Below are 23335 nucleotides of genomic sequence, written 5' to 3'. Positions count from 1 at the left end.
CAATTCTGGGAGGTCAGAATTTCCATTTCCTTCTCCAAATTTGTCACTTCCTCATCCATTTCCATCACTGACGGACATGGTAGCTCAGAGACTAGACACCAATAAAGGGAGAGCTGTTGCATAATCAAAAGAACAAGCTTCATGAAGCTGAAGTAGAAAGTTATGGAAATACTCAGCAGGTCAGACAACATCGATGAAAAGAGAAATAAAATTTACCATTTCTAGGTTAGTGATTCTCCAGCAAAGAAGGAACAGTGGCACAGCTGGTCGAGCTGCTGCCTCACAGTGCCAGGGAAATAGGCTAAATCCTGATCTCAGGTGCTGTATGTATGTAGTTTGCACATCCTTCCTGTGACAGCATGGATTTCCATGGATTTCCCAAAGACATGTGAGTTTGTAGATTAATTGACCTCTGTAACTTGCCTGTAGTAGGCAGGGAGTAAATGGGAAAGTGGTTTAACATAGCACCAGTGTGATAGATGGTCGGCGTGGATCATACCATCAATGCTACAGTCTATCTCTAAAGCTAAAACTCTAAATCAAAGCAGGGATAAGTTGAAGATGTAGGATTCAAGTTGATTCCGAGACAAGGGAGGATTGAAGAGGATTGAAATAAGAAAAAGGTGCATGATAAAATTGTAGATAGGTGAGAATAAGAGGAAAATGGTGTGTAACAAAAGTGGTGATCATTAGATAAGGAAAAAGAGAAATTGTTGAACTCAGAGTCCAGAGGTTTTGACTGTCTAATCAAAAGATGACGAGATGTCCCAAATTCTCTCTGAACTCTGAAGAACAGAGCAATGAGGAAGCAGTGTTGCAATTTGAATGACAGGCAATCACAAGTTCAAGTTTAGACAAACCAAATGGAGATGTTTCACAACACCCAATGGTGTCCAATTATGCAGTATGTGGCCTCACCAAAGTGTAAAGAAACCCGTGAACAATGAGTACATGAAATAAGTACGTTGAATCAAATGCCTGTACATTGCTCTTTCACCTGCAAAACATAATGGACCCCTGAAAGTTGTGAAGGAAGGAGCAGATAAAGGGATGAGGTTTCTCCTGACAGGGATGCCCAAAACTAGGGATCACGGTCTCTAGCTACAAGTTTAACATTCGCACCCGGGATGAGAATTTGGAGGTTGGCATTTGGAGAAGGATGCGATTTGGAGGTTGATGAGGTTGATGAACCTTTGGACTACTTTATCAATACATATATATATATATATATAGGTCCTCTGTCACTGAATTTATTCCAGAGAGAGATTAAAAGATTTAAAAAAATGTTAGGGAATTCATTAAGGTAGGAACGTGGTGCTGGTGTAACAGGTCACCTGATGTAACAGGTCAGCCAAGGTGCTGAAGGTTGTGCTCCTTTAATGTATTCTGTTCCTATTTTGAGACAGATGCACTTGCATGCGAAGATGTCATAAGAAAGGCACAATATAATTGCATACAACGAGATATCTTGAAAGGAACAGGACCTTTAGAGTGCTGAAAGATAAGAAGTGGTGAAGGCATTTTCAAGGACGGTATTGCACTAGAGATACAATAAATGGCAAAAGACAATCTATTGAATGCAGAAGTAATCATAGGGACAGGATGTGAAAATGATAGGAACATTATTGTGATAGAGGTGTAGAAATTGGGAGAACGTCTTTGCAGGAAGCAGCTTGGGAGAAAAAGTAATTATAATAGACGTTAGAGTCAAAAGATATCAGTTGGCTGTCTATTTCCAAAAACAGAGATGATTAAGTTGAGTGAAGGTAATTTTGAGGGACTGACTAGCCAAAGGCACGAGAAAGATAGAACAATGAAGAAAAGGTGTTGATATTTTCCAGTTCAAGGTCAAGGTATTGGAAACACGTGTAAGAGAGGGAGATGTATAAACAGGAACAAAGATTCACCCACCAATCCACTCAAAATGTAGGAGGGCCAGTGGTCACTATGGTTTTGTTACCAGCACTTTTCTTTAGTGAGTGTGAATAATGTTGAAGGTGAAGTTATTCAAGATGAGGATAACTTTGGCCCAGGCACAGGAGCGATGGAGCATGTGAACTACATGTTAGATGAAAGGAGGATTCTTAGATACTCCTGGAGAGTCATAGTGTGATACAATGTGGAAGCAGGTCCTTCGGTCAAACTTGCCCACACCGACCAACTACATAGAAACATAGAAAATAGGTGCAGGAGTAGGCCATTCGGCCCTTCGAGCCTGCAACGCCATTCAATATGATCATGGCTGATCATCCAACTCAGTATCCTGTACCTGCCTTCTCCCCATACCCCCTGATCCCTTTAGCCACAAGGGCCACATCTAACTCCCTCTTAAATATAGCCAATGAACTGGCCTCAACTACCTTCTGTGGCAAAGAATTCCAGAGATTCACCACTCTCTGTGTGAAAAATGTTTTCCTCATCTCGGTCCTAAAAGATTTCCCCCTTATCCTTAAACTGTGACCCCTTGTTCTGGACTTCCCCAACATCGGGAACAATCTTCCTGCATCTAGCCTGTCCAACCCCTTAAGAATTTTGTAAGTACTACATTAGTCCTACTGCTTGCGTTTGGCCATATCTCCCTAAACCTGTCCTATCCTTGTACCTGTCTAACATTGCAATAGTCCCTGCCTCAACTACCTCTTCTGGCAGCTCATTACATACACCAACCACCCTTTTGTGTAAAAGCTTTGGTGGTACACGAAAACTGAACATTCTTGGTGGAAGAGTAGGGATTCAGTGATGCTAAAAGCTTTAAATTTTATGAGATCATTAAGTTGAACCAACAGCCTTGACCCTACTCATAAAAGCCAGATACTATCTCTAAACAGAACTGTTGGCAGATGTTTGCTCAAATAGCAGTAAGTTCAGGATGCAACGTGCATCTGTCTCAAGCAGATGTCCTAAATTTGCAGAACATTTTGCCAGTCTGTCATTCCCTATCAATGCTGGATTCCACATGAAATCCAGCATCAGAATGAACTGGCAGTTTCAGCAAATACGCCAGAAGTCACATGGCAGAGCTCCATTTTCCAAGGTTCCCCAGTATTTACACATCTCAGGTTCCTATTGGTATTGTCATGTGTACCGAGGGATGGTGAAAAACCTAGTTTACTGTGCGATGCAGACAGATCATACCATACTTGATTGCAACAGGTAGTGCAAAAGAAAAAAAACAGTACTGAATATAGTGTTACATCCACAAAGGAAGTGCAGATAAAAATGAGTAAGGGTGCAATGAGATAGTTTGGAACGTCAGGAATAATTCCTTAGCATGTGAGAGGTCCGTTGAAGAGTTGGTTACAGGGGAAATAAAGTGTTCTTGAAGTGTTCGAGAACCTCGATGCCAACCCGGCTCAGCAGAATGCAGTATCACGAACACTGCCCGTTTTCTGGGCAGTACAACCTCATGTGCGGTTCGGTTCCAACACATCGAGGCCCAATTTAAAATTCGGCAAATTCTCGCAGATTCAACTAAATATTTCTACGTGGTCAGCGCGCTGAACCAAGAAACCGCCACCCGATTGCTTACTTACCTTCAACATCTGCCTGCCGACAAGAAGCATGAGGGCCTCAAGGCACTGCTGCTGCATACTTTCAGGCTTAGCCGCCGCGATCGAGCCGCCAGGATCCTGCACATGGATGGCCTTGTACATGGACCGTGCGTACTGATGAGCGAAATGCTTTCGCTGATGGACGGTCACCAGCCATTTCTGCTTTTTGAACAGGCGTTCCTCGAACAGATGCCCGGCGACATCCGCCTGTTCCTCGCTGGTAACGACTTCTCCGACCCCGTGCAACTTGCCGAGCGAGTGGACGAGCTGTGGCTTGCCAAGCAGCAGGATGGCGCTTCCATCAGCCGGGTGTCTACAGCTCCGCGACGGCCTCGACGGTCCGTTCCACCTTCCCCCTACAATGCCACGCCACAACCAGCCGCTGCGGATTCCAGTAAGCGCCTGTGGTGTTACTACCACCAGCGCTGGGGTGCGGAGGCCTGTCGATGCCGTTCTCCCTGCTCGCATCCGGGAAATGCTTCGGCCGATCGCCAATAGAGGCTATCGTGGTCGGCCAGAAACATCGCTTCTACGTCTGGGACCGTCGTTCCGGGCTCCGATTCCTCGTTGACACGGGGGCAGAGATCAGCATCCTACCCCCGTCCAGAGGCGACACCCATTCCGGTAAGCGAGGCTCCACCCTGACCGCTGTCAATGGCGCAGCCCCATCCGGACTTACGGGATTTGTACTGTTCCCCTTGTTTTCGGCTCCCGCCATTTCACGTGCCCGTTTACCATCACCGATGTCTCCCAACCGTTATTAGGCACCGACTGCCTACTCCCTGCTGGTCGATTTCAAGGACCGTCTCGTTCATTCCAAGACCCTACAGCCTGCGTCGTCACGACCCGAATGTCATCGAGATAGATGAACAAAAATTATAACCCCTGGCCGACCATGTCCATAAGCCACTGAAAGGCTTGGGCGCCATCCTTGCTAGTCCTCCAAGTTCCAGCGCCAGGTGCACACGCCCCTGCAGGATTTTGTCATCCCTCAGCACCGATTCGACTACATCCACATCAATTTTGTGGGTCCCCTGTTGCCGTCCAGAGGCGTCACCCACCTGCTCACTATTGTGGACCATTTCACACAGTGGCCTGAGGCCGTTCCCCTCCCTGACACCTCCGCTGCAACATGTGCTTGACTCTCACTGCCCACTGAGTGGCTCGTTTCAGTGTTCCCGCCGACATCTCCTCGAACCGAGGTGCCCAGTTTACCTCTGCGCTGTGGTCGGCCATGGCCCAGCTGCGCGGGGGTGCGCAGCTGCACCACACTACTGCCTATCTTACTCAGGCTAATGGACTGGTAGAGCGTTTCCACCGGCACCTGAAGTCCTTGTTGAAGGCACGGCTCGCGAGCCCAGATTGGGTGGATGAATTGCTGTGGGTTTTGCTGGGGATCCGCATGGCCCCTAAAGCAGATTTGGCCATGTCGTCCGCTGAGTTGGTTTATGGCTCCCCGCTGACGGTACCCCCCGATATTCTCCCAGCGGCACGGGGACAGCAGGAACCCCCTTCGTCTGTGCTGGCACACCTCCGTGAGCAAGTGGCCAGGCTGGCTCCTGTCCTGACCTCTCGCCACAGGGTTGCCCCTTCCTATATCCCGCCTGCCTTCAAGGACTGCCAATTTGTTTTTATTCGCAGGGACTCGCACCGGACTCCGCTGCAGTGCCCTTACGAGGGTCCATTCCGGGTGTTGCAACCCGGCATCGCAACTTTCGTTCTGGATGTCGGGGGCCGACAGGAGGTCATTTCGGTGGCCCACCTTAAGCCCATCTTGATGTCGACGGCCCTGTGTTGGTGGCCCAGCCCCGTCGTAGAGGTCGTATGCCAGCCCTTCTGCCTGTTGCACCTGCTGCACCTGTTGTGCCTGTTCTCCCTATGTCCACATGGTCTGGTCGCCTTATTCGGACTCCCACTCGTTTTTTTCCCTCTGTTTCTGGGGGGGGGGGGGGGGTGGGTCATGTAGCGGCACCTAGTGGTGAAGATGGGTATTCAGAACCCTCGTCATTGGTCGGGACTGTCACATGACCAGAGGTTCGTTCGCAACCTTTTCTGTATGTTCGGTAGTTAGTGCTCTTCACGATGAGAGGAGCGTACATTGTTTATTCCTGACTAAATACACGCGTAGTTCAATTGTTATTTTGTTAATAAAGAACATTTTGTTCTTTTCCTTCTTGGTCTCGCTAAAAGTGCTCGTTAATAATGTAGATGGAGGCAATGCGGGGTGGGGGCGAATGCTGGTTTACATGATGAACTGGTCAATGTCTGCAACTCTGCAGTTTTTGCTGTGTTGAGCAGTGCAGTTGACATACAAAGCTGCGAGGCATCAAAATAGAAAGTGTAAGGCATTGGAGATATGCCAAATATCCTTAATCTTTTGAGCACGTAGAGGCATTGGTCTGCTTTCTTGGTTGATGTGGTTCGACCGGGTCAAATTGTTGGTGAGATTTGCACTTTGGAACTTGAAGCCCTCGACCTTGATTCTGTCCTTTATTATTCGAGATCCAGCCAACTATTATGGTATTATCTGAAAATTTGTAAATGGAGTTAGAGCAGAATTTGGCTGCACAGTCAAGTGTTTATCGGATGTACAGTTAGGGCGAGAGGATGCAGAATTGTGCAGCACTGGTGTTGAGAATTATCGTGGAGGATCTTTTGTTGTCTGTCCTTACTGTTTGGAGTCTATTGGTCAGGAGATCAAGGACCCAGTTGCAGAACGGGTTGCTGAGTCCGAGGTCCAGGAGTTTGGGGACGAGTTTGATTGCAATTATGATGTTGTATGTGATCTATAGTTAATCAATAGGAGTCTGATGTTGGTGCCATTGTTATTCAGATATTGCGGAATAATGAGCCTGGCAGATGCCATCTGCCATGGAGCTGTTGCAATGGTAGGTGAATTGCAGTGGATCAAGGCTGTCTGGGAGGTTGGTGTTAATTTGAGCCATGACCATGGCACGGCGCAGTTTCGCAGTGCTAGAGTTGCTGCCTTATAGCGCCAGAAACCCGGTTCAATCCTGACTATAGGTGCTGTCTGTACGTAGTGTGTGTATATGTTCTCCCCGTGACCTACGTGGGTTTTCTCCGGGATCTCCGGTTTCCTCCCACACTCCAAAGATGTACAGGTTTGTAGGTTAATTGTCTTGGTGTAATGGTAAATGGTCCCTAGTGTGTGAGATAGTGTAAGTGTGCAGGGAACGCTGGTCAGCGTGGACTTGGTGGATGGAAGGGTCTGTTTCTGCTCTGTATCACCAAACTAAAAACGAAACCATCTCAAAACACTTTGTGATGACGGATGTCAAAGCCACCGGACTAATAAACTGATTATCAGTTTGACCTACTAATCACCAGTTTTGTTGCAACCACATTGACTAGGTGTGTTACAAAACTTACCTTCAGCGGCGCTGCAGTTCTGTCACTGGTCATGCGCGCAACTTTGGCGCTTTTGAGGAGGGGGGCAGGCTTAGAATGCCGTTTTCTCCTGCCTGTCCGAAATATATTTTCTCGGGCTGCTACCTAATGCTGAACATTCGTTCCAAATGCCGTTCTCGTAATTTTTTTTTAAAAACCGCGGGACAATTTCAGTGCTGGAGTAAAATTAAAATCGACTTCTAACTCCGTCAACGCCGATAACGGGACGGATCTCACGTACGGGACAAAGCAAGGTAAGTCGTTTATTTTACATATAAACTTGCTTCTTAGGATGCCTTTAATCAAAATTTCACGTTGCGAAAATGTGATTTGGGTCCCATACGAACCGGCAGTGTTTTTCCTGCCAATATGGGGTTTAAATTCACCGCAAACCGCAACGTTCCAATTGATCGCATTCCACAAAAACCCACTCGCAAGATGATTAAAATGGCCTTTAATTTACGGGAATTAAACACTAAATTCCTTCAATTTGGCTTATAAATTCATGACAATGAGATTTAAAAATCATATTATATTGTGACTTCTTGTGTGAATGTTATTTGGACACTTAGGCTATTTAAAAATATTAATATTTTCTAAAGAAATGGATAGATGTTTAGATCTAGTAATTGAATTTTGTAATTAGCTACAATTAGGTAACTAATTATATGCTTTAATTTCAGGTCATCCAAGTAAGATTGTTTCATATTTGTTTCAGAATGCTTCTATCTATAATCACTGAAAAATTCTTTCAGTTTTCTTAATTTTTAAGAAAGTTATGGGCTTTTGACTGTTCTTGATCACAGCTTTTGTGTTTAGTCAATGGAAAATCAATAGGGAACAAGATGCTAATTTCCGAGTATGAAAATGGCCATAGCTTTTTTAATACTGAAGATATGAAAGTGAATTAGGTGTCAAATTAAACTTCTTTTTATGCTTTATCTGATGGGATAAATTGCAGATTTGTTTTTTAAAATCTCAAAATGTTGTAACATTGCTACTTTGAGAACCATAGAATAATTTCCAACATTGAGGCCAAGTCACTGGATGGGTTTAAGAGATTTAGATAGAGCTCTAGGGGCTAGTGGAGTCAAGGGATATGGGGAGAAGGCAGGCACGGGTTATTGATAGGGGACGATCAACCATAATCACAATGAATGGCGGTGCTGGCTCGAAGGGCCGAATGGCCTCCTCCTGCACCTATTTTCTTTGTTTCTATGTTTCTATCCCTCGGCTCTACAAAACTCCCCAGAGCCCTTCCATTTACCGTATAGGTCCTGCCGATGTCACAATTCCCAAAATGCAACACATCACACTTCTATGTATTAAATTCCATCAACCATTCCTCAGCCCACCTGGCCAATCAATCAGGATCCTGCTGTAATCTTTCACAACCATCTTCACCATCTGCAAAACCACCCACTTTTGTATCATCGGCAAATTTGCTAATCTTGCCATGTATGTTCTCATCCAAATCATTGATATCGATGACAATTGGTAGACATTGTGAGTTTGGGAGGTGCTTTAGTGTTGCCTGGATGAGTAACTGTTGTATTGGCCGAGGAAGAAATTAATGTTTAAGTGTTTGATAGGATGTCAATCAAATCAGTCACTTTGTCCTGGATAGCATTGAGCTTCTTGAGTCTTGTTGATGTTGCAATCACCTAGGCATGTGGAGAGTACCAGTCATTTCCTGACTTGAAAAGACCTTGGAATGTCAGGAGGTGAAATACTAGCTCTGCCTCTGATATTGTCTTGCAGCCATGCTATTTATGTGGTTGCTCCAGTTCACTTTTTCGTCGATGGTGACTCCCACGCTGTTGATGCTGGGGGGGATTTGGAAATGGTGATGTTTTGGATGTCAAGGGTCATGTTGGACTTGATCATTGCCTGCAATGTTTGTCGCATGAATGTTACTTGCCACTTATCAGCCCATGTTTGACTTTTATCTAGGTCCTGCTGCATGCAGTCATGGGCAGCTTCATTGCTGAGGAGTTGCAAATCTAATTGAAATTATGCGTCATTAGAAAAACAATTCACTGCTGATGCTGTGATGCGAGAAAGATTATTGATAATTTCAACATAGTGGGGATATATTCGGCAATACTGTGCTGAAAAAAATCCTGTATTGATATTCTACAGCTGTAATGTTTGGCTTCTGCATATTAAATGATTGACAGTCAGATCCTTGTCCCTAGGGTGGAAATGTCCAACACTAGAAGGCATAGCTATAAGGTGAGAGGGGGAAAGGGAGAAAGTTTAATGGAAATGCATGGAGCAAGTTTTGTTACACAGTGCTGGGGGGCTGGAACACACTAGCAGGGGTGGTGGTGAGGACAGATACGATTGTGGCATTTGAGAGGTTTTTGGATAGGCACATGCAACTGCAGGGAATAGAGGGATTATGTCCAGGCAGATGAGATCAGCTTAACCTGCCACCATGTTCGGCACTAACATTATGGACCGTGTGCTGTGTGCTGCTGTGCTGTACTGTTTTATGTTCTATCCATCTTCCATTGTGTGATGTATGATCCCACCCACTGGAATGTTTAACACGAGTGCTCATTAACTTCAGTTTTATCAAGGCCACTTGATGTTCAGGCCAGCCACTTACTTTCTACCTTAAGAATTAAGTTCTCTGGTCCATACTTAGACAAAGGGAGTGATCAGGCCTGAAGCAAAGTGAATGTTCAAAAACCAAAATTGTCCATTGCCGACCATCACTTAGGTTTTGATCAAGAATACACTGATTGGCCAAGACGTAGGAAAATAATACATGTTCTTTAAAGCAAGCAATATCCCAGAGGTGGAAAGGAGATTTGAAAACTAAATATATGGGTCAACAAAAGCAGCACTGCTGTCAGAGATTAGGTGAGAGTGGGTGTATGGCAAGCTGTCATCCTGCACCACAGGACAAGCAATGTCCAGCTAGAAGAAATGGAAGATCATCGTCAGCTGAAAGCAATAGATTTGGATAAGGGGCCAGAACAGAGGTGCTGCTATTTGCGAGTAATTTGTTTGACTTGTCTTGTCTTGCTTTTTGAGACCAGGATGTATCTGGCCAATTTTCTATGGTGTTGGATAGATTCCTGCATTGAAACTATAGTGGAACTTCTTAGCTCGAGGCAAGGGTAGTTCTGGTGTGCAGGTCAGTACGACCGCTGGGATGTTTTCGATGCAGTGGCCTTGCTGTATCCATTGTTTTTGACTGTTTCCTTGATCAGTTGAATTGGCTGAATAACTTGTTTGATGGTGGGTGCCTCTGGTAAAGCCATCTTTTTCCTTGATGAGAATAGAATAGAATAGAATAGGAATGCCTTTTATTGTCATTCAAACAGCTTGGTTTGAAAGAAATTGCCTTTCTACAGTCGTAAAATTACAACAAAAAAAACAAGACCCACACTTAACACAATTTACACAAACATCCATCACAGTGAATCTCCAACACCTCCTCACTGTGATGGAAGGCAAAAGTCTTATCTCTTTCATTTGTTCTTCTCCCGCGGTCCAGCAGTCCAACTGCAACGTCAAGGCAACTGGGGCTCACGATGTTAAAGCCCCCGGCGGGCGATGGTTAGTCCCGCGGCTGTTTAAGCCACGCCGGGCGATGTTAGGCTCCACTCCGAGTCCTTTAAACCCCGCTATTTGGAGGGAGAAGTTCCCATTGCGGGAGCTCCGAAAAGCAGTCTCCCACCAGGGACCTGCGAGCTCTCGATGTTCCTGTCCACCGGGCCTGCGGCCGGAGCCTCTGAGCTCCGAAGTCGGGTCGCAGCCGCTCGCCACCACAGTTCTTCCCGATCCGAAGTTGGCCAGCTCCGTGATGGCGAGTCCGCAGGCTCCACGACTGGAACCCTCAGGTTGATTCCGGCCAGAGGCCGCATCCGGCTCCACGATGTTAGGCCCAGCGACACCGGAGACCCGACAGGGAAAAAGTCGGGTCCCCGAACAGGGAAGAGATTAAATGGTCCCCCCCCCCCATCCCCCCACAGCTAAAAAAATAATAAAACTGGAATCAAAACATACATTTAACGAGACGAAAATAAAAAAATAAAAAATTAAAATTAAATTTTATTTTTATTAGCAGTACAGTAAATTACATTAATACACATCACATATATCTTATTACATTATGTTGTACCACTTCGTTTTTTGAGCTTTGAAAAAGATAGAAATAAAAGAAGTAAGGAAAGTGAGCAAGAATCGTGAAGGTGCAGGAAAGTGTTGGGAGAAAGCCTCTTAGGGAAGAAATTAGAGAAGGAAGTAAAGAGAGGAAATAAGACCCTAGAAAGAAAAGAAAAAAAGAAGAAAGGAAAAACAATCGCTCTATTATAACACAAAACTCTGCAAAAAAGGATATACCAACCGTGTTTTTATTAAAAATTTATTTTATACCCCCCGTTACCAGTTCCTGGTAACCTTTATATTTTAACTTACTATTGCACCTTATGCTTGTAATAGTTCCGTAAATGCAGACCACGTCTTTTGGAAGTGATCTGCTTTGCCTGCTAGGAGGAGTCTTATCTCTTCCAAGTGTAGTGTTTCGAACATGTTTGAAATCCACATTTTTATTGTTGGTATTGGAGCATTTTTCCAAAATTTGAGAAAAAACTAGAATCAAAACATACATTTAACGAGACGAAAAAAAAAAGACAGAAGAACTGCAGTCGAGTCGCTGCCATTAGGCGCCGGCACACCACAGAACACCCTGAGCAGAAGTTGATGGGGGATGCACCAAGTTATGGTGCAAGTGAAATGATGCTGTGTATTGGATGATGGGCAAGACAAACATAACCAGGGGTGGAAAACCCAAGGGGGGGCAGAGAGGACACGTTCCCCCCCCATGTTTTGAGAGGTGGGGGACAACCCCCCCAGGTTTTTGTGATCCGGATTTTAAAACCCGGTGAAATCTCCGCTTTCCGGAAGACAGTGGAGGTGGGACTGCTGATCGAGGGCGCCGATTGGACGAGAGAGACGTCGGTCAGCAGGCAATGGGGGTGGGACATGATGATTCAGCGCGATCATTGGAGGAGGGAGGAGTGGGGGGGGGGGGAGACTGAGGATAGAGTGCGGTGATTGGAGGAGGGAGACGTGGCACAGACCTGCGCCTCATCCGCAGCCAGGATCGATCCCGGCCGGCTCTCCGGCACTGGCCCATCCCCACCCGAGTGCCCCCACCCCACGGGTGGCCAGAGACGTCGGGAGTAAGATAGGCGTGGTGCCCCCAGGCCCACAGCCGGCACAGAGAAGCAGCGCTAAACCCAGCTCAACTCTGCCTGTACCGCCAGGTTAACCTGCCTGGGCTTGCGCGAAATATGGCCAGCGCGGAGAAGCAGCGCTGGTGTCCTGTCAGTCCAGTCAGGGCTTGTAGGTTAATCCGGCGAGACAGGCAGAGTTGAGCTGCATTTAGCGCTGGATTGAGCCTCCGAAGCCTCCTGCATGTGTGTGTGAGTGTGCGCATGCGTGCGCGGCCGCCAAAAAATTGTGTCCCCCCTGTCCCCCGGTCCCTTCCATATTTTGATAGTGCGTTCCGTGCCTGAACATAACACTTACCAAGTGCAATTATGCACAACTTAAGAAGGGAGTTTTTGCACGTAATCTTTGAACATGGCATCTCATGGCCTGCATGCTGTGAGGAGATTTGTTTGCCTGGCTAATATTTTTTCCCTGATCTCCAACAGGAGTATTGCTTTTTTAACACCACTATCATATAGCATTAGGATCGCGTGATGTTGTCTTCACCCTTAACCTTAGGAATATTGTTTGCTTTAAAGAACATGACAGTTCATCTGATACAGGTGCTGAATGGTCCTCAAAGTCAGTTATACATGCCGAGCCTCCTAATATAGTCAGTCAAGCCAGCTGCATTGTCTGACACTGATCCAGCAGTGACAGGGCTAATCCTGATGCATGTGATGGCTGGAGATAAGTCAACACTGCTGTCCCTTGGCCCTATGGCTTGCTGTGCTATGCACACCCGTCACCAAACATGACAGCTTCACAGAAATGAGATTCTGTGTGAACAGTTGTGATGAGAAAATCAAATTTGCTATTGCAAGCTCAGCTATAACTTAGCAAGTGTGAATCAACCATAGCCTTCAACATATCCTCATTACCAAATTGTAAGGTTGCCACAAAGGCACTGATACACAGAATATTGTTTGTGCTATGTAAGCAATTGTGGCTGAGGATAGATCGGATAAGCTAGTGGCATTTTCTTTGGAACAAGCAGACTGAGTGGAAACTTAATTGACGTGTAAGAAACAATGAGGCATCCAGATAGATTGCTCTTGAATGTCTTCTAAACTGTATGAGTGTAAATAGTGATTCGTGGATGTGGGTTAAAGTAATTTGTGGCAAGATTACAGGGGAAATGAGGAAGATGACAGTGGCTGCAAGGGAGAAGGCGGAGTAGGAGGATGTGGAGTGGTGGCCGTACAAAATGACGGCAGACAGAAAGAAAGAAGCAGCGACTGGTGAGAGGAGTCGGAGCCGCACTGTGGCTTAGCATGTCCTGTTGTTGACAGCGGCCTGAAGAAGGAGCTGGTGGCCATGTGCTACAACAAGAGCAGCAAAAAATGGCTGCGTTAACCGGACCTTGCGGAAGCTGGTGAAGAAGTGCTCGCTGGTGTGGACCAGCAGAATCGGCGTCTAGTTTTAATGTGAAACAACACAAGGTGCTGGAATAACTCGGCTGTCCCTAACTAACTGAATCAGACTGAAGCAGAGTCCTGACGTCAACTATCCATGTTCTCCAGAGATGCTGTCTGACCCACCGAGTTACTCCAGCACTTTGTGCCTTTTATTTATTAACCATCATCATGCAGTTCTTTGTTTCAACTACCTGCAATGATAATACCTTACTCGGTTATGGTGGATACTCATGGTGCATTATAATGAGAGTTTACTGTATTGCATGCAGTTCTTGTTGCCCCATTACCGGATGAATGTGGAGGCCATGGAGAGGGTGGAGGAGAGGTTTACCAGGATGGGCTAAAGGTTAGGAGCTATAAGGAGAAGTTGAACAAACTTGGATTATTTTCTCTGGAGTGCCAGAACCTGAGAGGAGGCCTGATAAAAGTTTATAAAATCATGAGAGGCATAGATATGGTAGACTGTCAGAACCTTTTGTCCCCAGGATGCAAACGTCAAATACTAACTGACAAATATGTTTAAAGGTGGAAAGTTTAAAGTTGATGTACAGGTCAGGTTTGTTTGAGAATGGTGAGTGACTGGACTGTGCTGCCAAGGATGGTAGTGAAAGCAAATATGATGGTGGCACTGGAGGCTATTAGATAGATACATGGATAAGCATTGAATGGAGGGGATATGGATCATGTGCAGGGAGAAGGAATGAGTTTAATTTGGCATCATTTTTGGTACAGGCATTCGGAGCCATAGGGCATGTACTTGTGTTGCACTGTTTTTGTTTAAACTACAGATATTCATTTGCAAAACTCTTCAGCAAATTCAAAGGCAAAATAAAACTAAACCTGAACCATACTGGTGAGCCCGCTTTCTTCAATTTCTATTGTTTCAATGATTATCACTTACGATATAGCCTTCAACTCAGATACGCCAAATTTTTCATTTGCCAAATAAAAGGTCAGGTTTTGACAGGCTGCAGTTCAAAGGTCGAGTCAAGCAACAAAAGTAATTCCATCAGCAATTTAAAATGACAAGCGCAAAGAGGACCTGACAGTGTACCAGGTCATACTGACAATGAGGAACTAGGATAATACAGTATCTATGCAATGGGTAGTAACAGCAAACTATGGACAGACTCAAGTAAAACTGATTAACTGAGTAACTAATGAAATTACATTATTGCAGACTGAACAGTAATGTCTCAATAGCGAGATTTCTTATGTACCATTGACAGAAGTACCGTCACATCGAAAACTTGATGGAGTCAAGTCATCATCTAAACTTTTCTAGACCACAGTGGATATAATGTTTGAAATTATGGATCGTTGCTTGTGTAACCACTGCAATCTTTCACATTTTACAAGCGTAGAATAAATAGACAATAGATAATAGACAATAGACAATAGGTGCAGGAGTAGGCCATTCGGCCCTTCGAGCCAGCACCGCCATTCAATGTGATCATGGCTGATCATCCCCAATCAGTACCCCGTTCCTGCCTTCTCCCCATATCCCCTGACTCCGCTATTTTTAAGAGCCCTATCTAGCTCACTCTTGAAAGCATCCAGAGAACCTGCCTCCACCGCCCTCTGAGGCAGAGAATTCCACAGGAAAAATCGTGTGATTTGCGGAGGAAGTAAGCAGGAGTTCAGTGTGAAACTAAAGTAAACAAACAATTTTGCAATAAGAAATTGTGTAGCTCAGATTGAAGGTTGATTCCTGTGGCCTAGGACTCTTGAGGGAAATGGTAGAAGACATCACCAATATATCAAAACCTGACAACATAATAGAACTAAAGGTACACAAAAAAGCTGGAGAAGCTCAGCGGGTGCAGCAGCATCTATGGAGCGAAGGAAATAGGCAACGATTCGGGCCGAAACCCTTCATCAGAAGGAGGGTTTCGTCTGAAGAAGGGTTTCGGCCCGAAACGTTGCCTATTTCCTTCACTCCATAGATGCTGCTGCACCCGCTGAGCTTCTCCAGCTTTTTTGTGTACCTTCGATTTTCCAGCATCTGCAGTTCCTTCTTGAACAACATAATAGAACTAAAGTTGCTCCTGGAGATGGAGACACAATGAACTGCAGATGCTAGTTTGCAAAAAAAGACACAAAGTTCTGGAGTAACACAGCACGTCAGGCAGCGCCTCTTGTGTACGTGCAGCAAAAAGTCATGTGATGTCATTGAGGTCAGGAGAAACTATCCATTTTTGTTTCCTGCACATTTGCAAGCAGAAAGTACAATTATGCACAAATTGAGAAGAAAGCACTTGGAAGTGTCTGAGACTAGGAAATTCAATCGGTTTTTACTAGGCAAAAAATCAGAAGTGGTTACCTTACCAACAGGGGCGCCGCACGATTGGCAGCCCCACCAACAGTCTGTCTGTTTTTTCGTCTTTTAAATTTTTTTTTAGTACGTTTTAAAAGTCTGTGTAAATGTTCTCTGTGTTGTTTTATGTGGGGGGAGGGGGAGGGGGTCAGGGGAATTTCTTTTTCAGTTTCTTACCTTGCCGGATATGCGATTGTTTTCTGGATCGCATCTCCGGTTGGTCTGCGGCCTCCCATCGATGGAGCTGGAGGCCTCCTCTGACTGACTTTGGGTCCCACCGCGGGGCATGGACTTAACTTCGGAGTCGATCCATTGTCTGGGATCGCTCCAACCACGGCCTGTGGACTTTACATCGGCAGCTCACAGTCTCGGGAGAGGCTAGTCGGGAGCTCCAACGACGCAGAGGCTCGACCAGCCCTGCCTCGGGGTCCAATCGTCCGGCGCGGGGGAGCTGACCACCCCCCCAAATGCAGGAGCTGATCGCCCCGATGCGGAGGGCCAAAACAGGAGTGAAGATCGTCCTGTCAACGGAGGGCTCAAGGTCTCTGACCTTGAGAGCAAAGAAGGGAGGTGATTCGAACTTTTTTTTTCGCCTTCCATCACAGTGAGGAATGTGGAGGAGTCACTGTTGTGGATGTTTATGTTAAAATGTATTTTGTGCGTTCCGTTGCTTTTCATTTGTATGACTGACTTGGCAAATGAAATTCCTTGTATGTTGCAAAACATACTTGGTTAATAAAGTATTATTGTGATTGATTGTGATTGTGATTGTGATTGTGATTGATTGTGATTGTAATATTAGCTCCCAAGTCATTAACCATGAAAACCATTAAAAATGTAATGAAGGACAATCCTTCTATTTCAGTACAATGATGCAATTCAGTACAGAAATCCCAAGTAGAACTTATTTCTGATTTTCAATTGCTGCATTCTACATGAGAACTCTGAAACTACAAGTGTGATTGACACATTAACTGCTGTCAATGAGGAGTTTCCACAAACTATGTTGAATACACAGACAGGATCCAGCAAGAGGTGTTGGAAAAGATCTATGAACAAATCAATGCAAAGAATTGTCATGCAAGTCAAGCACCTTATGCCATAATGTTAATATCTACTATACTGAGAGAAATTATTTTTTGACTGTAAAGTTGGAGATTTTTGTGAAAAAGAAATGACAATTTCCTGGTACTGATCAATGTGTAGTGAGGTGAATCACATGGGTTCTTGTAAAACCACTGAATGTACTTTGGATGATTTGATACCAATATTGCATGTTTATCACAATAACTCATTTTTTGGGGCTCTTAGATTTGATACATTCTGTTCTTAAGCTGCATAAAACACAATAGTTATAAATATACTCCTGTTCCTTTATGTAATCTGGTGCCAAATGGAGCCATCAAGAGGTCAGTCAGAATAGTCAAGATTGCTCTCAAGAGCCAAATGTTCCAGAAATGTTAAACTCAGCGTGAATCATCACTTAACCAACTTCACACAGTACCATGTGCAGAACTGGAGATGAAGAGAAGATTGAAAACACTCTTGAACTATGGTCATCTAAAGTTGGCTTCTAGAGTTGAAAAGAAGTCGACTCATCGACCTCTATATTTGTCAAAATAATGTAGGAAATACAAGGAACTGCAGGTGCTGGTTTACGCAAAAAGACAAAGTGCAAGAGTAAGATAGGGGGTCATGCAGTATCTCTGGAGAACATGGATAGGTGAGGTTTTGGGTTTGGTCCTGACCCGAAACATCACCTATCTCTAGAATGCTGCCTCACCCACTGTTTCAGTTCTTTGTCTTTTTTTGAGTCAAAAGAATGTTATTTCAAGGAAATTGAACACATCTGGTCCTTTATCATGACCAGATTTCACAGGTGGGAGGTTTGTGGAACCAGGAGATATGATTAACATTGATATCAAAATCTAATGTACTCATGTGAATCAAATGATCCCAGGTGGAAATGAATCAAGCTTAGAGGTTAAATTGTACATGTGCGACCAGGTTGGACGATTCAGATCAACGGAAATGGAATACCAAATCCAAGATAAGAATTGAACTTTCAGTGTTCAAATCCAGAACTTTGCTGGTATTATTGCAACATTTAGCGGGTACTATTGCAATGATTAAGAAACATTTAGACAGGTACATGGATAGGAAAGGTTTAGAGGGAAATGGGCCAAACACAGGCAGATGGAACTAGTGTAAATGGGGCATGTTGGTCGGTGTGGGCAAGTTGGGCCGAAGTGCCTGTTTCCATGCTGTATGGCTCTATGACTCCGAACCAAATAATCTGTAAGTGGATTCAACACCAAAAACAGATAGAAAATCAAAAAGTTTCTAAAAGAAAAACTGGTTACTAGGCAACATTTGTTTTTTCACTTTGTTAAATGCAGATACAAATATATCACCTGTATCTTGCTGTTACTGCTTCCAATCAGAAAGGGGAGCAGAGTGCAATAAATCTTAACCATGAAACATGGTGTATTCGTACTCTGATCTTGATTGAGCATGAGAATAATGTGCTGTGTCTGCTTCTCAACAATAGAACAGTTTTCACAGATATTTTGTTTGCAACGGCAGTTTAAACCTCAACATGTACAAATAGTGCTCCCATGCAAATAAATCTATACTTCTTTTTGGATACATATACGCTGTGTCTCAATGCATTCATGAAGACATTACAATTGCTTAATGCTTAGCTATGTCTAATTTCTGATGTGCTCAATATATAGCTTCCACTCTTTTAATAAAAATCACTCAGGGGAAACTCTACTTTGCCACAGGGAAATCACCAGTGTCTTGGATTGAATTACTGCTGTCACTGCACAAACACAATCTTGTTTGATGTCGTCTTGCCATTCGTCTTCTATATGCTGTCTTTTATCTAAATCCAGAGTAATGCAAACTTCACCAATGTAACTCAATAACTTCTTCACAGGTCCTGTCATTTGGCATTGCCATTTATCTCAGAAAGCTCTCCAGTTATTGAAATGCCAACTATGATTTCATCTAGAAGCTGGTGTAAGGTAGTTTTGCAGGAGCACAGCACGAGATACAACTTAATGTGAAATTTCTTATTATATTGTGGTTGGAATTACCTCTGTTCAGCTTACCCGGCAGAAGTTATTTTTAAATCTGCAGAATTTTCATCAATCATGCCTTTCTTGTTTTTACTGCCCGCTGCATATGTTTTAAAAAACGAATTAACTGCATCCATAGTTCTGCAAAAGGAAATAGAATTCTTTATTTCTGCCTGGAGTAATAGGAAGCAACGGTTACTGTTAAAACAATAGTTACCAGGCAATTTTCAATCCAATTTCAAATAACAAATCAAATATCAATTTTGGCTAAAAATGTCTGCATTGCCCAATCTGGGTCAGTGATACACTGAGAAACAGAAAGGGAGTACACTATCCTTGTGCAGGTATCAGAGGTTAACCTGCTGATGAAGCCAGCTCCAAATTGGAGATAAAGCCATGTGCCACAAATGGGTCTTCAATTATGCTGTTACATCAAAAAGAGGGAACAGAACAATGTAGAATGCCTGTTTATGCAAAAGGACACTAAGTGCTGGAGCAACTCAGCGAGTTAAGCAGCATCACTGGGGAATGTGGATAGGTGGGTTTTCAGGTTCGGGCCTTTCAGATAGTCAGCCTGACCTGAAACATCATCTATTCATTTTGTTTAGTTTAGAGATACAATGCGGCAACAGGCCCTTCGGCCCACCGAGTATGCACCGACCAGCGATCCCTGCACATTAACACTATCCTACACACACAAGGGACAACTTACTCTTACACCAAGCCAATTAACCTACAAACCTGTACGTCTTTGGAGTGTGGGAGGAATCCGAAGATCTCGGAAAAAACCCATGTGATCATGGGGAGAACGTACAAACTCCGTATAGACAGCACCCATAGTCGGGATGAAACCCAGGTCTCCGACGCTGTAAGGCAGCAACTCTACTGCTGCACCACCGCGCCGCCCTTCATGTTCTCCAGGGATGCTGCTTCACCCGTTGAGTTACTCCAGCACTTTGTGGATCATTTTGGGAGCACAGCAAGGCCTGCCCATGGAGTTGCTGAGTATCGGACAGGCAGATGTGTCACACCCTGGTTGTGTCGGCTGTCCAAACCATCAGAAAACAAATTGTTCCAAAATGTTGCTTACAAGTTTTACCTGGGTTCCAACAGAGTTCTATTCGATTTCTAAGAACCGTTCATACACCGAACAGTTCACTGAACATAAAAGCAGATGCCCAGCAATATATTTAAATAGAATCATAGAACAACCCAAGGAAAATGTGTAGTTGAGTAAGGACGTTTAAGTCAACCATTCAGATAAGGCTGGCCACTAAGTTCCCGAAGATACTTGCAATCCGCAAATCATTTCTGTCAGTCTCCCAAACACATGTTAGTATGTACACACTCTATATTTCAGACATTTATAACCAGGGGATGCATAGCATGCAAAACCAGCCAGAGGCACTCATGAAGCATCCATAAAGAAAAGGCATAATTTGACCTAGCTCTGCATAACTTCCATTTCTAAGCCGAACATTAAGCTATGGCCTTGATAAAGATTACAAATCTAATGAGCACACATACTTTACAATGCCAATATAAAGAGAACTAGATTTTTGTATTTGAGGTAAATAATCTGGATAATTAATTGCTAATTTAAATTAATTGAAGGAAAGCAAATGCATTGATGAAAACATTGCTCTCCAGCATATTTCTTTGTGTGACTGCACCAGGTCAAGCCCAGGCCACAGGCACGAGCAAATGCGAGTCTACCCGATGCACGACTGAAATATAAACCTCTGCATAATGTATTTCTTTAATTGCTAGACAGGTTTCTTTAAATTGTCACTTTTGTGTTGAAAGATAATGGGTTAAAAGCCCATTTCAGGATATGGAACATACCCACCGATTACAAAAGACAAAGGACATTTATTGTCACATGCACCAAATGGTGTAGTGAAATTTGTCTTGCCATGCAGCGTACACATAAAGATTAGACATAACATTAAAGAAATTTAACGATAAACATAAAAACATCCCCCCACAATGGTTTCCACTGTGGGGGAAGGCACAATGTCCAGTCCCCATCCCCAGTTCACCCATAGTCGGGCATATTGAGGCCTCCGCAGTCGCCTCTATGGAGGCCCGATGTTCCAGGCCGTTCTCGGGTGATGTAGCTCCGGCGTCGGGAGAATCCTCACAGCGGCATGCAAAACCCTGGAACAGCCACTTCCGTACTGGAGGCCGGGGCTTCCGAAGCCAACAAGGCCGCGCTGGATGGAGCTCCACCACTGGTGATCTTGGCGAGAGATCCCAGGCTCCCGATGTAAAGTTCAGCGCTGCCGCCCGCGGCTGGCGGCTCCACAGACCGCAGCTCCGCAATGTTTTACTCGCCGGTGTTCAGCTCACCGGAGCTCCAGCGCGGCGACCCGGGCAAGGCATCGCCCGCTCCGCGATAGCGCTCCAGCGCTGCGCCGCTGCCGAAGTCGAGGTTCTGGGTGGTCCCCTCAGAAAACGCCGCTCCAGGCCCACTGATAGGCCACTAGGACAGGTCGACGGTGCAGCCCGGAGAAAAGCTGCCTCTCCGACCAGATAGGGACCCTGAAAAGTAGTTTTCCCCTCCACCCCCACACATAAAAAAGGCTAGAACTCCTAAAAACAAAACACTCAACTAACTAAAAATTTTAAAAAAGCTGAAAAACAGACAGCTGCAGGCTGGGCAGCCATACCACACAGGACGGCGCCCCCTAGATTAGCCATGCAACATGCAAACACCGAGGAACTGTTGATTTCCCCAGAGATTCTTTCATCCTCCTGATGGTGCATTAAACTGATTCTCTTTCCCCAAAGTGGAAAATGCATTCTCCACATTACAAATCTCAACACACTGATGAACAAAACAAAAGGAAAATGACAACATTTGTTCTGTTTATTTTACTCTCAGCAGTAAAAAAAATGGCTCATTCACTTCCTTCTTGGCTTGTGGATTATTATTGTACATGAGATGCTATTATATTCACCCTATAACTATAACAACATCTCAACAAAAATAGGGGCATATGGAGACAGAGCACAGAAACAGGCCCCTTGTTCACTGAGTCCGCGCTGACCATCATCCACCAGTTGACATTGATCTCATTTTTATTCTCCCCACATTCTGATCAACTCCCCCCCCCCCAACCCTCTCCGCCCCGTAGATTCCACCACTCATCCACATGAGGGATAAGTTGCAGTGGTCAGTTAATTGAATTGATCAACCTGCACAAGTCTGGGGATGTATACTGGAGCAGGCCAAGGAAACTCATATGGACTCAGGAAGAATGTGCACACCCCATACAGATAGCACCTGCGATCAGGATTGAACCCTGGTCACTGGCACTGAGGCAGCAGCTCCACTAGCAGTACTGTTGTGGAATGTTTGGAGAGATGTGATGCAACTATAGATCCAAATTCTTTCTTAAATGCTAGATCCGGTGTAGTGTGTGTGGGAGCAGAAAATCCAGCATCGTTCCCACTATTACTGGAGGTGGTGTGCAGGAGTGGGGCATCAGATATTAACGTTCCCCAGCATTTCTCATTGCACCTCATATGAAGTGGAGCACAAAGCAGTCAATCAGGTTGAAGCTGTACAGAATATCCTTGCAGGAAAAGACAATAGTCATAGAATCAAGAGGTCGTACAGCAAAGAAACAGGCATTTCAGCCAATCGAGATGGTGTATCGTCTTAGATAGCATCCTTAACAGATTTTCAAAGTTCGTCTAAAAATAGCTCATCAGCAAAATTTTATAACTTGGTTGATGGTGAGTGTGGTGTATATTATATAGAAACATAGAAACATAGAAACATAGAAAATAGGTGCAGGAGTAGGCCATTCGGCCCTTCGAGCCTGCACCGCCATTCAATATGATCATGGCTGATCATCCAAATTCAGTATCCCGTACCTGCCTTCTCTCCATACCCTCTGATCGCCTTAGCCACAAGGGCCACATCTAACTCCCTCTTAAATATAGCCAATGAACTGGACTCGACTACCCTCTGTGGCAGGGAGTTCCAGAGATTCACCACTCTCTGTGTGAAAAAAGTTCTTCTCATCTCGGTTTTAAAAGATTTCCCCCTTATCCTTAAGCTGTGACCCCTTGTCCTGGACTTCCCCAACATCGGGAGCAATCTTCCTGCATCTAGCCTGTCCAACCCTTTAAGAATTTTGTAAGTTTCTATAAGATCCCCTCTCAATCTCCTAAATTCTAGAGAGTATAAACCAAGTCTATCCAGTCTTTCTTCATAGGACAGTCCTGACATCCCAGGAATCAGTCTGGTGAACCTTCTCTGCACTCCCTCTATGGCAATAATGTCCTTCCTCAGATTTGGAGACCAAAACT

General features: G+C 44.6%; 1 long non-coding RNA gene across 1 annotated transcript; it reads left to right on the top strand.

The window, feature by feature from the left end:
• Window positions 1-1168: 1168 nt before the first annotated feature.
• On the top strand, window positions 1169-20975 carry LOC116973188. The gene is made up of 4 exons (XR_004412019.1): window positions 1169-1181; window positions 1330-1339; window positions 13921-13923; window positions 20874-20975. It is a non-coding gene; the product is annotated as an uncharacterized LOC116973188 (long non-coding RNA).
• Window positions 20976-23335: the final 2360 nt, after the last annotated feature.

Source organism: Amblyraja radiata, chromosome 1 (genome assembly GCF_010909765.2).
Source record: "Amblyraja radiata isolate CabotCenter1 chromosome 1, sAmbRad1.1.pri, whole genome shotgun sequence".
Classification (NCBI taxonomy): domain Eukaryota; kingdom Metazoa; phylum Chordata; class Chondrichthyes; order Rajiformes; family Rajidae; genus Amblyraja; species Amblyraja radiata.
Note: the sequence above shows the minus strand (reverse complement) of the source record. Positions and strands in the feature narration are given on the sequence as shown.